Raw genomic sequence first — 13062 nt, forward strand, 5'->3', positions numbered from 1 at the left:
CGATCTAGTTTCTATACTTAGAGGATGATTTACTAAAGAAGTACATTTACATTAGTATGTATCTTTCACTGGTCCATCACTTTGTTTTTCATTTCCCTGGGCCTGTACTTGTAGTGTACACTTGTACACAGAACACTGAAACATTGTAAATTAGGTCATCAATGTACAAACTGTATTCATTGTAGTTGTACTTGAAAATAAACAAAGATGCCTTTATAAAGAAACAAAAAATAAACTAAGAGAAAAGAAAGGGAAAGATAGTGTGTGTGTGTGTGTGTGTGTGTGTGTGTGTGTGTGTGTGTGTGTTTGTGTGTGTTAGAGAGGGAAATTGAAAGGAAATAAAGAAAAAAAAGAGGACATCCAGGGAGGCAGAAAAAATGGTACGAGGTTTATTATATTACTTGTTCCTCTTTGTCGTTTAAAATAAACAACCATGCTTTCTAATAACAAATCCTAAAAGTCACGAAACTGTGTAATATGTGGGACGGATCTATTGTTAGGTTGGACCGTCTACAGAAGTGAAAGAGCTACGAAGGTATATCATCACACCTATCAGAAAATAAGAAAACCTAGAGGGAAAAATACCTTCAGATCATAAGATAGTACTGGAAGATAAAGAAGTGTCCTGGAAGATGGAGAGAGCTTCACTGAAGTAACAGGGGAACTATGAACATCAAAAGAGATCAGAGGAGATGGAAGGAGGTGCAGGGAGGTGAGGGAAGATCCTGGGAGATGGACTCAAGTCATGGGAATTAGAGAAAGGTGCTTGCTGATAAAAGTCTGCAAAAGTTTTAGGTAGAGCTATACACACTGTGAAAATACTTGAATAATATGTGACAGCATCGCACAAATTGAGAGACTGAGAGAGACTGAGAGGGACACAAGAGATAGTAAGCTTATCTATTCCCCTAAATTGATCCTCCTGCTACCCTCTTAATAGTATCCCTTAACCTGATAACATTCATGTACTCACTACCTATCATCTTTATATTATCATTGAACCCTAATAGTGTTCTGAGACTTTTTCTCACACCCCCAATCCAACCATCAGTAACTGCCCAATTGCTTTGGCAATGCTAAAATGTTGTTTGGTCCTGCCATTAAGGCTTGCGTGTGTAGCTATTTAAGACATTACACTATAAGTAGTGAAGATATCCAAACGATGTAATGACACAACTGTTCAATTGTGCAATCATAAAACTAGAAGCTGCATCATAAGCATAAGCTGGTGTATTTAATGCAGGCATCTATTCTAAATGTAACTGAAGTAAAAGGTGAGTTGAAACCCATCTGAGAAGGTCATTTTGCCTAGAATACGGGAGGGGGTGGAGGGCTCCCTTAAGTGGCAGTTACGTTCGGTGTTATTGTACTATACAGCCATCAATAAAGCCGTTACAGGGGCCTCGATTCTAACGACAGAACGCCTGGTTATGGGCTCACGTTCATAATTTATGCAAAGATTGAGTGATAGGCACCTATTCCTGATTTATAAGTTGTCAGGTTTTATTTGCTTCTGCTAGAGGGCTGAAATTAGCTTTCAGTCAGAAGAAATATACACACATACATACTGTAATTGCCCAAACATCCTGACCCAGAAGTGAGCTCTCTGGATGGAAAGGTGCCTTTTGCATGTACACGTGTGCAGCATGTGCCTTTTGCATGTACAAGTGTACAAGTGTGTGGGGCTGGAAGTGTCATGTCATGTATATCTGGGTTAACTATTAGACAGATGTTTTATGCTGACATAAAACGAACAGGCAATGGTTTTGTCCTAGATCTAAGCAAATAGCTATTTTCAGCTGTGATGACTCTCTGTTGCCCCTAAATCAAGATTGCCTCTTTGTTGCTATAATGTACCAATTCTGAAAGATTTGTTTGTGCTGGAAAGGTAAGGAAAGGGCACAAGGGGGTGCTTAGCAGGGCTGCATAGGTCATATATTTACCTATTCTACTCAGGACAATCAAGCACGTTTCACAGTAAAGGTGGAGCACACACAACTTGGCTGGGTTATTAGACAGCTGAGGACAGACGGGACTTGAAAGAAATGGTTCATTTTGTGATGAAAGAAGGTGAAAGAGGCAGATGTGGGAGACAGAAAACTCCCAGGCACCACAGTCCTTTCCTTTCACACCTTCTGCATTGTTTGTTTTCTAACCTATCTGTGTTTTTGTCACCTTTTCTCGCTTTGCATGACTGTCTGATACTTGTTTTCCCCTTTATCTCCTTGTCTGATCTATTTTTCATGTACTATGGGCCATTGCAAAATTACAGCAGGGGAACTTGTGCTGGATTTTGACATAAGGTTAATTTACTAAAGGAGTCGAGAATCTTTACTCAAAAAAGTGCAGATCTATTTCAATTATCCAATAATGTGAAAGGTAAATCAATACGTATGTAAGTGCACATGACTGGATAATCGAAGTGAATCGTCTCTCTTATTTTCCTATATGAAGATTCTGAGCTCTTTTGGTAAATCTGCCTCATAAAGGGTAGAGAAAACTTTTGTTTCTGACACAGGATGTATGACAATAACAGATTCAAGGACAAATATACATTTCCTTAATCATGTTTTCCAGCTGTTTCCAAATATATATATTTTATTTCTTTGAATTTGTTCTAATTTATTTTGTATCTTGTTTATATGCCTTGCTAAACCTGAATTTGAGTGCTTGACAGTAAAATGACCACTTTAGTGAATTGCTCCAAAACAATTTCAGTTTACAAAAACGAGTTTAGTAATATTTTGTATTTGTATGAATCTTTTTTTTATACTTCATAACAAAATACTGTCAGCTGCACATCTTTTTTTTCCCCCACAACCAATGTGTTGCTCAGACAATTCCGAGATGGTCAGAATATTGTGTGAAGGTCTTTTATTTGCTTAGATGTCCTTGGTCACACTCTGGCACAGTGCAGCTTGTGTTTGGAGGAAGCAGCAGTGTTGTTTTAACACATGTAAGGATCCTCTAAAACTGATCTTTTGTTTTTCATTCTTGCTTTTTTTTTTTTTTGAGGCACCTCTGGGAATTGTGTAAGAAGAGCTCGGTGGCAAATCAGTGCAATTTACAGTGTAAAGACACTAGACTGCTTCCTGTGATTAGAACTGGCCGGGCAGAACACCTACCGGCGTTTATGACCCCTTTCTCAGTGCTCCCAGCTGGAAAATCTGGATGCCATAAAATGTTGCCATCACGCCTTAACCCTGCAGCTGCCGGAAGAACAGGAGGACCTAAATGGTGGACTTCGATTACAAGGACTATTTTACCCGTTTGATGGTCAACACATCTGGCAGTCATCAATACACCCAACTTTTTTCTTACCTAGAGGTGTCCACCCCGAGTCCTTGCACATAAGGGACCTGCGACAAGAAAGGGAACATGTCTGAGGGCACAGATAAAAATTGCATAGAGCCATACAATACAGTGACCATGCATGACCAATGTAATAAGTCAGTTGTAGTTATTTCAGCCCACTGGTGTCCTGGGTGACCTCCATAGAATAGAAAGGAATTCTTCTGCACTAGTATTTTACAACTGTGTATTATATTTTGTATACAGTAGTACAGTTCTGTCATCTGTTCATTTTCATTACTAACTGGCTTTTCAAATAAAACATTTCGCATGCAGTTTTGCTAACTTACTACTACCAGTGGACCTGTAAATCTATGATAAGATGAATATAAATAGAATGTTCTGTACTTAGATTGCAGCTGGAGCCTACACTGAAATGAATTGCAGTGATAGCATTTACAAATGGAAATCCTCCATTAGAAAAAGGAATAGCTGATTAAAATTGATTTTGTTTAACTTAATAACCGCGTTATCCCCCTAAGGTTTCCAGTGACCTGGTTGAAGCCACACCATGTACACCAATAGAGGGCATGCCATCTGGGTTTTCATGCCATATTTCGTCATTTTAAGCTAGAAGGACAATGAATGGTGTATCCTTTTTTGTTATTGCCTGTAGTGTCTTCAATAAAGAAAAACAATAGTCTTATTCGATGCATGCTGATGTACAAATCTGAATGGCGGCAGAATGACAACTTTGGTCTGATACAGGTCTAAACAGGTCATTCCAATAAGCACCGCATGTACTAATCAGAATCTGCATTTCTGCGTAGCTGTTCACACCTGCGCTTGCCCAGAAGCAAGAATCAGACAAAGAAGGGGTTAAATAAAATATTCACCATGAACCCATTAAAAGCCAACGCAGACTGTACGACTTCTTGAATAAATCACACCGTAATTAAATGAATATGGATGAATATGAATGAAGCGCTGGTGTTAGTACGGTTATGGTAGCGATATTCGGTAATGTAATGATTTCTTGTAACCAAAAACAGAATCATAAATATTTTATTAAAAAAATAACAACAGGAGAAGCCAGTGCTGTGTGACATATACAGGCTTTGTATACTGTATGATTTATACAAATAACACAAAGGCCTCAAAAGAGAATAGAGAGGAATCGGATTATGGTATGAAGGTGTGAAATGTTATTGAATTAATGGCAGTCCTTTAATCAACGGGCGGAGCACTGCAAATAACACTGAGTGGTACAGTGTTTACCTTGTGCCTTTGAAGTGTGTGGGAGAGCTATAAATAAAGACGGGTGTGTATTAAGGCAAACAGCCTGCCTGCAACACTAAAACTATATGCCTTGGGTTTCAGATTTTTTTCTGCTAGTTTTACATTGGTATTTTGGTGATGAAAACAACCAGCTTCTTACAAGCAGGTCAAGCCTTCCACGATAATACATTCTCCTTTATAGAAATGACGTCACAGTGACGTAAGACGCCCCCCAGTTTAGCCACATATCACCCTTTCCATTATGCTTTTCCTGCTTGCCAGGATTAGAAACTATGGCAAACGATTTCTGGTAGATGTATGATACAATTACCGATGTATAATGATGTCCCTGCAACATTTACAGATTTACAGGTGACCAGAGTGGCAATGGCATCCTAGTGCATTCCGTTCATGAGAACCTCACATTTTAAACTAACCTTCCTCAGAGGAAGTACATCCACACAATCTGATTCTACATGGTACATTGCTATGGCGATGAGAACGTTTAAAAACCCGGCTATATACATACAACCCCTACATCTGCGCAGAAAAGGAGATATTTGGCATTTGTGTCACTTTGTCATTTTCTGCTAGCTGCCATGTTAGCCAAAAGACAGCTTAGACTTTTATGAGAAGAGACATTATAATAATTTGTAACACCTACAATACTTTGAAAGTGTATCTAAACGTTAAACATTTTTGTTAGCGTTGGATAGAATGGTGAGAGGGTTATAACCTCTGTTCAATACTATGGAAGTGGATCTAAATGTCAAACATTTTTGTTAGCTTTGGAGATAATGGTGAGAGGGTTACAACCTCTGCGAGGTTCATATAGCTGTGGCGAATCACGCTCACTTGATCGCCAGGATCAAAAGCAAGGTAAAATCCAGCATTGCTTGTTGTCACCAGAAAAGAATTATAGAGGTATTGAGGCTGATTTGCTAACTTCCACACAATACATTTTGTAGAGATTCACTTTAATTATTTAATTACCTAAAAAAAAAGCTAATTTCATCTGTACATTATTGGATCATTGAAGCAAACATTCACTCAATATGTTATGAAGATTTTCTAATTCTTTAGTGCATCAGCCTCAGCATCTTTTAATGGAGACACTAGTTCTGGTCCAAGAAGGGTATTCCATCACCTTGGAGAGATGTTGTCCCTTCCTGCTGTGTCTACAGGACAGGAATTAAAGGGACATTTCCCCAAGAACATGACAAAAAAAAACTCAGATGAGTTTTAACCATTCCTTACTACATTAAAGATAAACTTTAAACAGCTGACAGGAGTTCTGACACTTCCTTATTACATTAAAGATTAACTTTAAACAAGGTTTAATACATATAACAAGCTTCATTCAGGGTGCATTTATCAACTCAGGAGGAGTGGGGCTACAACGCCCATCGTGTCCTGCTTCCTAGCATACTTGGAGCAAGCAACACAATCAGATTTGTCTTTTAAACTTTAAGTGACCATGACCTTCTTGCATATTCTAAACCTACCGAATTTTCGTTGTGCTCCTTTTATCCGATTCATTTACAGCTGGCTAGAAAATATAACAAAATAATGGTTTTATACAAATCGTTTGAAACAACTGTTCTAGCCCGAGGGGACCGTCTGCCTATACCAAATAATTTGTTCTTTTAAGTTGTTTTGACTTTCCCCTTTATACTGTGTTAGCACACACCAAGAAACGCCATTCCCTCTAATTGGATGTGGTAATTGTAGGGTGATGGGCCCATTTAATGGGTACATTAAGCAAACAGAACAGAGTGGGGTCGCAGAGTTGTATTTAAATATTACAAGTTTGTCATTTTATTGTAGGTAGGTATAGTAATGTCACATGCAACACCGCCGCTTATTACTCCTAAGTTCCCAAAAGCCACCATCCAAGTACTTTATCATCCATGACTTCAGACTATCCAGAGTTACATCATTAAAACTTTTATGGCTATTGCGCATTTAAGGTGGAATTTACAAGCCTCACGCATATGCAGGATGTCCTGTTTACACTATTGTCAGTATATAATTCCTGGGGTTAATTTGCTAACACACTGGCTGATGTCTTATAATTACACTTAATTCCCCCTCGCTCACAGCTGCAGTTAGCCTGCTGCGTTCTGATTGGCCGAGCGAGATCACGTGCACCCTAGCTACCTTTAAATTCCCTTTAGTACATTTAGCACAAGCCTGGTCTGACAGCTCTCATTCTGGGGTATGCAAGGCTCCAGATTTTTTTTGGGGGAAGCATCAGTCTAATAGGAGACATGGGATTAACACGTTTTGCAGATAAAGCTGTTATGTAAAATATTTATTAAAGGGAGCTGCACACTGTATTGGTGATATGACATTTTTTTTTGCCTTGGAATGTAATGACTGAAGGAGCTTGAATGTTCACAACTAAACGAGCAGACGGACATGTGCTGCAGTGCTTACATACATTACTGTAGCATCTGCTACAGAGAAGCTTTGCTTATATTAAGGGGGTTATTCACAAAGCTGCCGAAGGCAGTCGAGTGAATAACCGACCCGAAGTGAAGTGAGCTTGTATAGCTGAAATCAGCCATACAGCGGCTTGCTTCGGCTGGCTTCGGCTGAGCCGAAGTGCGGAAAGAGTTCGACTCAGCTGTTCCAACATCTGGATCGGCTGAGCCGAACCTCCAGCAGGCTTCTCGCTGCCGTTCAGCCTATTCTTATAGTGGTCGAACGGCAGTGAGTGAATAGCCAAATGCCTCCGAGCGGAATTCGGCTCGGTTATTCTGCTCGGTACTTCCCTGGTACCGAGCAGAATATTAAAACAGTGAAAAAAGTAGAAAAAAAGGAGAAAAAAACTTTACAAATGTAAATAAATGATCAATGTAAAAAAATCAATAAAGATAAAAAAAAAAAAAGAAGATTATTGAAAAAAGAAAGAAACAATTGGGCAGAGCTAGCAGTAACAGCTAGCTCTGCCAAACTGTTTCCTATTGGCTGGGACTTGCTAGAGTCTTCTAGCAGGTCCTGGCCAATGAATAACAACTGGGCAGAGCCAGCCATGACGCTCTGCCAAGTTGTCATTGTTTAATGACAGTTCAGCGTTTCCAGGTGACCTGGGGACGATGATTTGTCATTGCAACTGGGCGCTTCTGGTTTCACTTCTGCTAAGCCGAGCCGAAGCATATGCCTTCGGCTCACTGAGCCGCTCGACCAGGTTTGGGAGCTGTAGCGGCTATAGTGAATATCCCGTACAGCAACCCTTAGGTTCTACTTAACCTGAAGGCTCAGGCGGCTGAAGCTAGCCGAACGATCAGCCGGAGCTACGGCTGATCCTTCAGCTAGCTTTGTGAATAACCCCCCAAGTTATGCATGAAACTATAGGGGTCATTCACTAAAGGATCTGGACCAGTGGTTCTCAACCTGTGTAACGCCTGGACCCACATTTGTACTTGGTCATTAAGTCGTGACCCAATTCATACCGCACTGGAATGCATGGCATTGTGGTACCACACATTCCGTTGCGGGCGATCAAAATGTGGGCAGGAGGTGTGTTTGGGCTGTCATTGAAATGAATGGTAACACAATGCACCTCCTGTGCCAGAACACGCGGTAGGTGCGATAGCGTGGTACAGTGCGTTAATTGCACAGGACTGTGTGACTAACGCACTGTACTAAACGGGTGTAAACGGGTCCTCAAAAACACTGACAGACACGCACAACCACAGACACAATCTTCACACGCACATACACATTTTTTAAATTGTTTTAAAGATCCACCCAGTCTCCCTACCTTACAAGCACTGGAGTGGATCCTCAGCAGCAAAATGTTTTAATTTCTTTTTCTTTTTTTTAAGATCCACCCAGTCTCCCTACCTTACGAGAACTGGAGTGAGTCCTCAGCCTGGGGTCCATGTGGGCTGCTGTGCTGTGACGGAGCTCCATCCATATTTGCATTGCTTGCACAGCTCCCTTGCGCGCCTTGTAGATGTGACAGGAGCCATAATGTGACATTACTCTGGTCCAGGCACTTTTACAGGGCACACAAGCGAGCACATATCGATGGAGCTCCCTTGCGGCCATACCCCTAGCCCACCGCACCTCAAGCTGGCACTCGGCGCCGGGCAGCATATTTTGAATGGCTGCTCGGCGAGAGAACTGACAGTACTGCACTAGGGGGAGGCTGAGGAGCCTCTCACCTAGTGCAGATCATCGGCTTGTGCGGCTCTGCTCCCTCCACTGCCGCCTCGCTTCCTCTAGCGCTGGCTTCATTGGTACCGTGATTCTCTCCCACCTCTCCCACTGCTCTTCAAGTTCCCCCTTATGCCACCACCGGCCCTGGGAATGGTCACAACGAGGTCTTATTTTTGGGGTAGGTCTTATATTTGAGCAATTCCCAAAAATAGTACTAGGTCTTATTTTCGGGGTATAGGTCTTATTTGCGGGGAAACAGGGTACAAAATGGGGAAAAAAAAAGTTTTGGCTTCAGTTTTACATGTAAGCCCCAAGTGAATGGCAGGTGGTGTATGTCTTTTCATATGAAGTAGCTGTTTTCACTTTTTTTATACTTTGTTGCATATCAGCACTGCTGATCTACTGCAGACTCTTTGCAGACTCCTCTTTTCTACATACACTCCGGTTACGGTCGCAGTTCCAGTTTAGAAATATTGAAAAAAACTTTGGAAAATGGCTTAAGCATGTTGACGCTTATCTGAGATTTTAGTGATTGAGTTTACATATGCTTTCACTTACAACTATAGCCTAAGTGAAGACAAGATACAGCCCAAACCATGTTTAATATGGAATTATACTCCACTACTTAAAGTGTACTCATACCCAAAACCCCTCCTAGTTTAGTTTTTGAAGTCTACGCCCCTTTGGGGAGATTTCCCTTCATCTTCTGTCCCAGAGATGCTTTAGGTAGTTAGAGGAAATCCTCCTCAGTGAAGGGAATGCCACTCTGAAGTAGGATTTACACGTAGCAAATTACAGCCAGTTCCTGATGAATGGTCCCATTGTCGGCACCCTTCCAACCTCGATCAGCTGATTGAAGGAGCTGGTAGGAAAATTCTTGGCCAAACAAGGCTACAAACCAATCATCTGCAAGCCCTGTTTGGGTATTCTGACAGTGGCCGCCTTCCTCATAAGCCCTCAGGATGAACAAAAAAAAGAAAGCTGTGTGTACCAGTGATGTGCAGTGGAGTCCTTGATAAGTGAGGCATTTCCCACTGCACGGTCACCGAACTGTGTGGAGGAGGGAGACGGGAGGAGACAGGGAGCCTCCCTGTCCCTGACTTGCTCGTCACTGGTGAGGCATCGAAATCGATGTCCTCAGTGTTTTGTTTTTTACTTTTTTTCTGATTGGACAGCTTGGACCTATGGCTCTCCCCTCAGTTTTATTTGTGGTGACAATGTTTACCAGTACAAATAGAGGGATGAATCTGCCTAGTGGGAGCACAGAATGAAATACAAATTTGACAGAGGGTCTAACCCTTCCCCACTCTTTTTTGTAATCAAAATAAGTTATCGCCTAGTCATACACTTTGGAAGTTAATTAGTTGCTGATTAACTCTTAAATAACTGGTAATTCTACTGGCCTGTGACAACTTCTTCCATCCACAAGGTGACAACATTGAACAGCCAGCAGCTAATTCACTGCAATGTTGTCACCCTGCTCAGTGCTTGTGTTGCTACATATGCTGGGAAGCAAGGTTATCAGCCATTTCATCTCTGATATCCCTCCCTGGCATTCTTTATAATACTTGTATCTAAAAGGGGAAGTGACGCAACTTCATATTTATCACTCAGGGCCCTCTCACGTTTTCATGACATTTATCACCATTCTAACACTTCTCCCTCTTTCTAACCTGAGCATTTAACCCAAAATGAACACCTACCGTTATCATTGAAACCTAACCCTTGATATGTATCCTACTTAGCCGCTGAACCCTTGAACACCTGACCTAAATCTAAAAATGAATACTTAAAGGGAACCTGTCTTGAGGAAACCTGGAACCCTCCATTGATGACTTCCACTTATGAGAATACTGGTTGCCTGGCTGGCCTGGGCGTAAGCATGGTGATTAAGAGCTCTGACTTCACTTTGACTTTTCCAGTCTGGAGCATACCAGGGAAAAAATGTGTTTAAACAGAAGACACTTATCAATACCATAGTTCTCTTGGTGCAGGTTTCTTTTAACCCACAAAGCTTAAGCGTACTTCAGTTTTCTTCTTTTTATATATCAGTAGCCCGCCATTTTTAAACATAAAACAGCTTCACTGCAATACTTACCTTCTCTCTATGGCAGTGTTTCATGCAGACTTACCCACTCTGTAATCCAGTGCTGATCCTCTTCTAAGTTGAATGACGCCCAGTGTCATTCAACCCACTATCATAGGTTCAGGTCTTAGTAGACCCACCAGAGATGCCATCTGCATCATCATCTGGTCATTGTCACCTATACCTGTGTTGAGATTTGCTTAGCTTGTTGAAGTGGTTTTGGAAGTCTTTAAGCTAACCATAGACAGTCATATCTCTCATAAAGAATGATGTACGGGTCCACCTGGTATCAATAAAACTTCCTACATGTGATATTGGGATGTGAAACGTGTGTAGTAAGTAGATTTCCCTACTTACTGCAGAGAAGTGAGAATCCTGAGGATAAAACAATTTTCGATCTGTAGAGCTATAATGAGCACTTCCACACACAGGTCCTTGTAATCACTTGGGAGTTAGCCAATATCTGCAACCGATTGGATAGTTCTCTCATTATTATCTGGGCCTAAAATGAAACTATCAGGAGATTATTTGTTCTCTACTGATTACAGGGAATGTATGGCATATTCTAAGTACCGTATATAGATTTTCTGGGGTTGATCTACCAAGGAGTGGAGAATGTACAGTTAATAAAGTAAATGTGAACACAGTTTTGACTTATTTACTAAGCTCAGTAAACATCCACTTCACTAAGTGAACAGGCTTTATTACTTAAAAGAGAACTATGGGCTAAGTGTTTTTCCCCATAGTTCTCTTTAGGGTCACGGGAGGACATATACTAACCTCCTCCCATGACCTAAAGCTCAGTATACTGAGAGCGGCGCAGCAAGGACAGATCCCAACAATACTGTCGAGATCCACCCAGCTGCGTGAATGACAGGAGAACTATGAGGCGAGTGAAAATCACTCGGCCTCATAGTTCTAGCCGACCTTTGACAATGAAACTGTCGCAGGTCGGCTCAATAGATCGGGAAGTGAGCGAACACATACCGTCACTCGCTCACTTCTCGATCTGCAGGGATTCCCCCATCCCCTGTCCGATCCTCCAGCGCTGACTGGCGGAACGGACGGGGGCGGGTACAGCTGGTTCTGCCTCTGGATAGGCAGAGCCAGCTGTCAATCACGCAGCTGGGTGGATCTACACAGTAAAGTCGGGATCCGTCCCGGCTGCGGCGTCTCAGTATACCGCGAGCTGTGGCTCGCGGTATACTGAGCTTTGGGTGATGGGAGGACGTTGGTTTGTGTCCTCCCGTTACCCTTAGGAGAACTATGGGGAAAAGCCCTGACCCCATAGTTCTCCTTTAAGTATATTAACCTCTTTTAGGTATTATTGCAGTACTTGCATTAAAGTTTCCTTATGGTACGTTCATATTTTAACATGTTTGCTCTTCCATATTTTTGTTAATATATTAAATGTCGAGCTTTGTAGATTACCCACTGCCAGCAGTCTTCATCTCTGTTTAAAGTAGAACTGAAGCCAAAACTTGTTTTCAGTTTTGGATAAAGTATAGCAGGGCTATGAACCCTGTCAGCTTTTTTTTCCGTCTCTGTGTGCCATTGGGGAAATTTCCCCTCGCTTCCTGTCCAATAGCCACAACAGGAAGTGAGATGAAATCCATTCAAAGTGGAAAGAGGAAGAAATACCTGCAGGTCAGCAGAGTCACCAGAACTAGTGTCCCCATTGAAATAGTTCTAATCTGATGACCACCCAACATTTGGGACTTTCTGTGATAATAGTCACCAGGACAAATAGAGAGGGTACATCTCCTTCACCACTTGCTGTCAGGAGCAATTTCTTACTATTTGCACACACATACAGACCTCTAATTTCACCTAGGGACCCCAAAGAAGCTGATGAAGTACAGATCTGCTTCACCAGCTTCTTCTCCTGGCTCTAAGAGCTGAAGAATGTAAACAGTGACACCGGAAATGATGTCAGCGCCTGGAAGCCTACTGATCTCCCTCTGATCGTTGCGGGGATACTACCCATTGTGCTGGCCCCGAGCCCGCACGAGGGACTTCTGAGCCCGGGGAAGCCGGCGGTGGAAGAGGGGGCTGGGGCAGCACATTCTGCCGATTGGTACAAACGATCCGGTGGCTGTATAGATGCCGGATCGGTTGAATCTGAACAGCCATCGCAGGCTGTTTTAAATGACAGCAAGAACTCGGCTGCAGCAGTTGTGTTCTTGGTATAATCACTTCTGTGGCCCACCGTATATTTACATATTGCAGTCCTGAAA

This window comes from Nanorana parkeri, unplaced genomic scaffold, assembly GCF_000935625.1.
Source record: "Nanorana parkeri isolate BGI_ZX_2015 unplaced genomic scaffold, ASM93562v1 scaffold33, whole genome shotgun sequence".
Lineage (NCBI taxonomy): Eukaryota > Metazoa > Chordata > Amphibia > Anura > Dicroglossidae > Nanorana > Nanorana parkeri.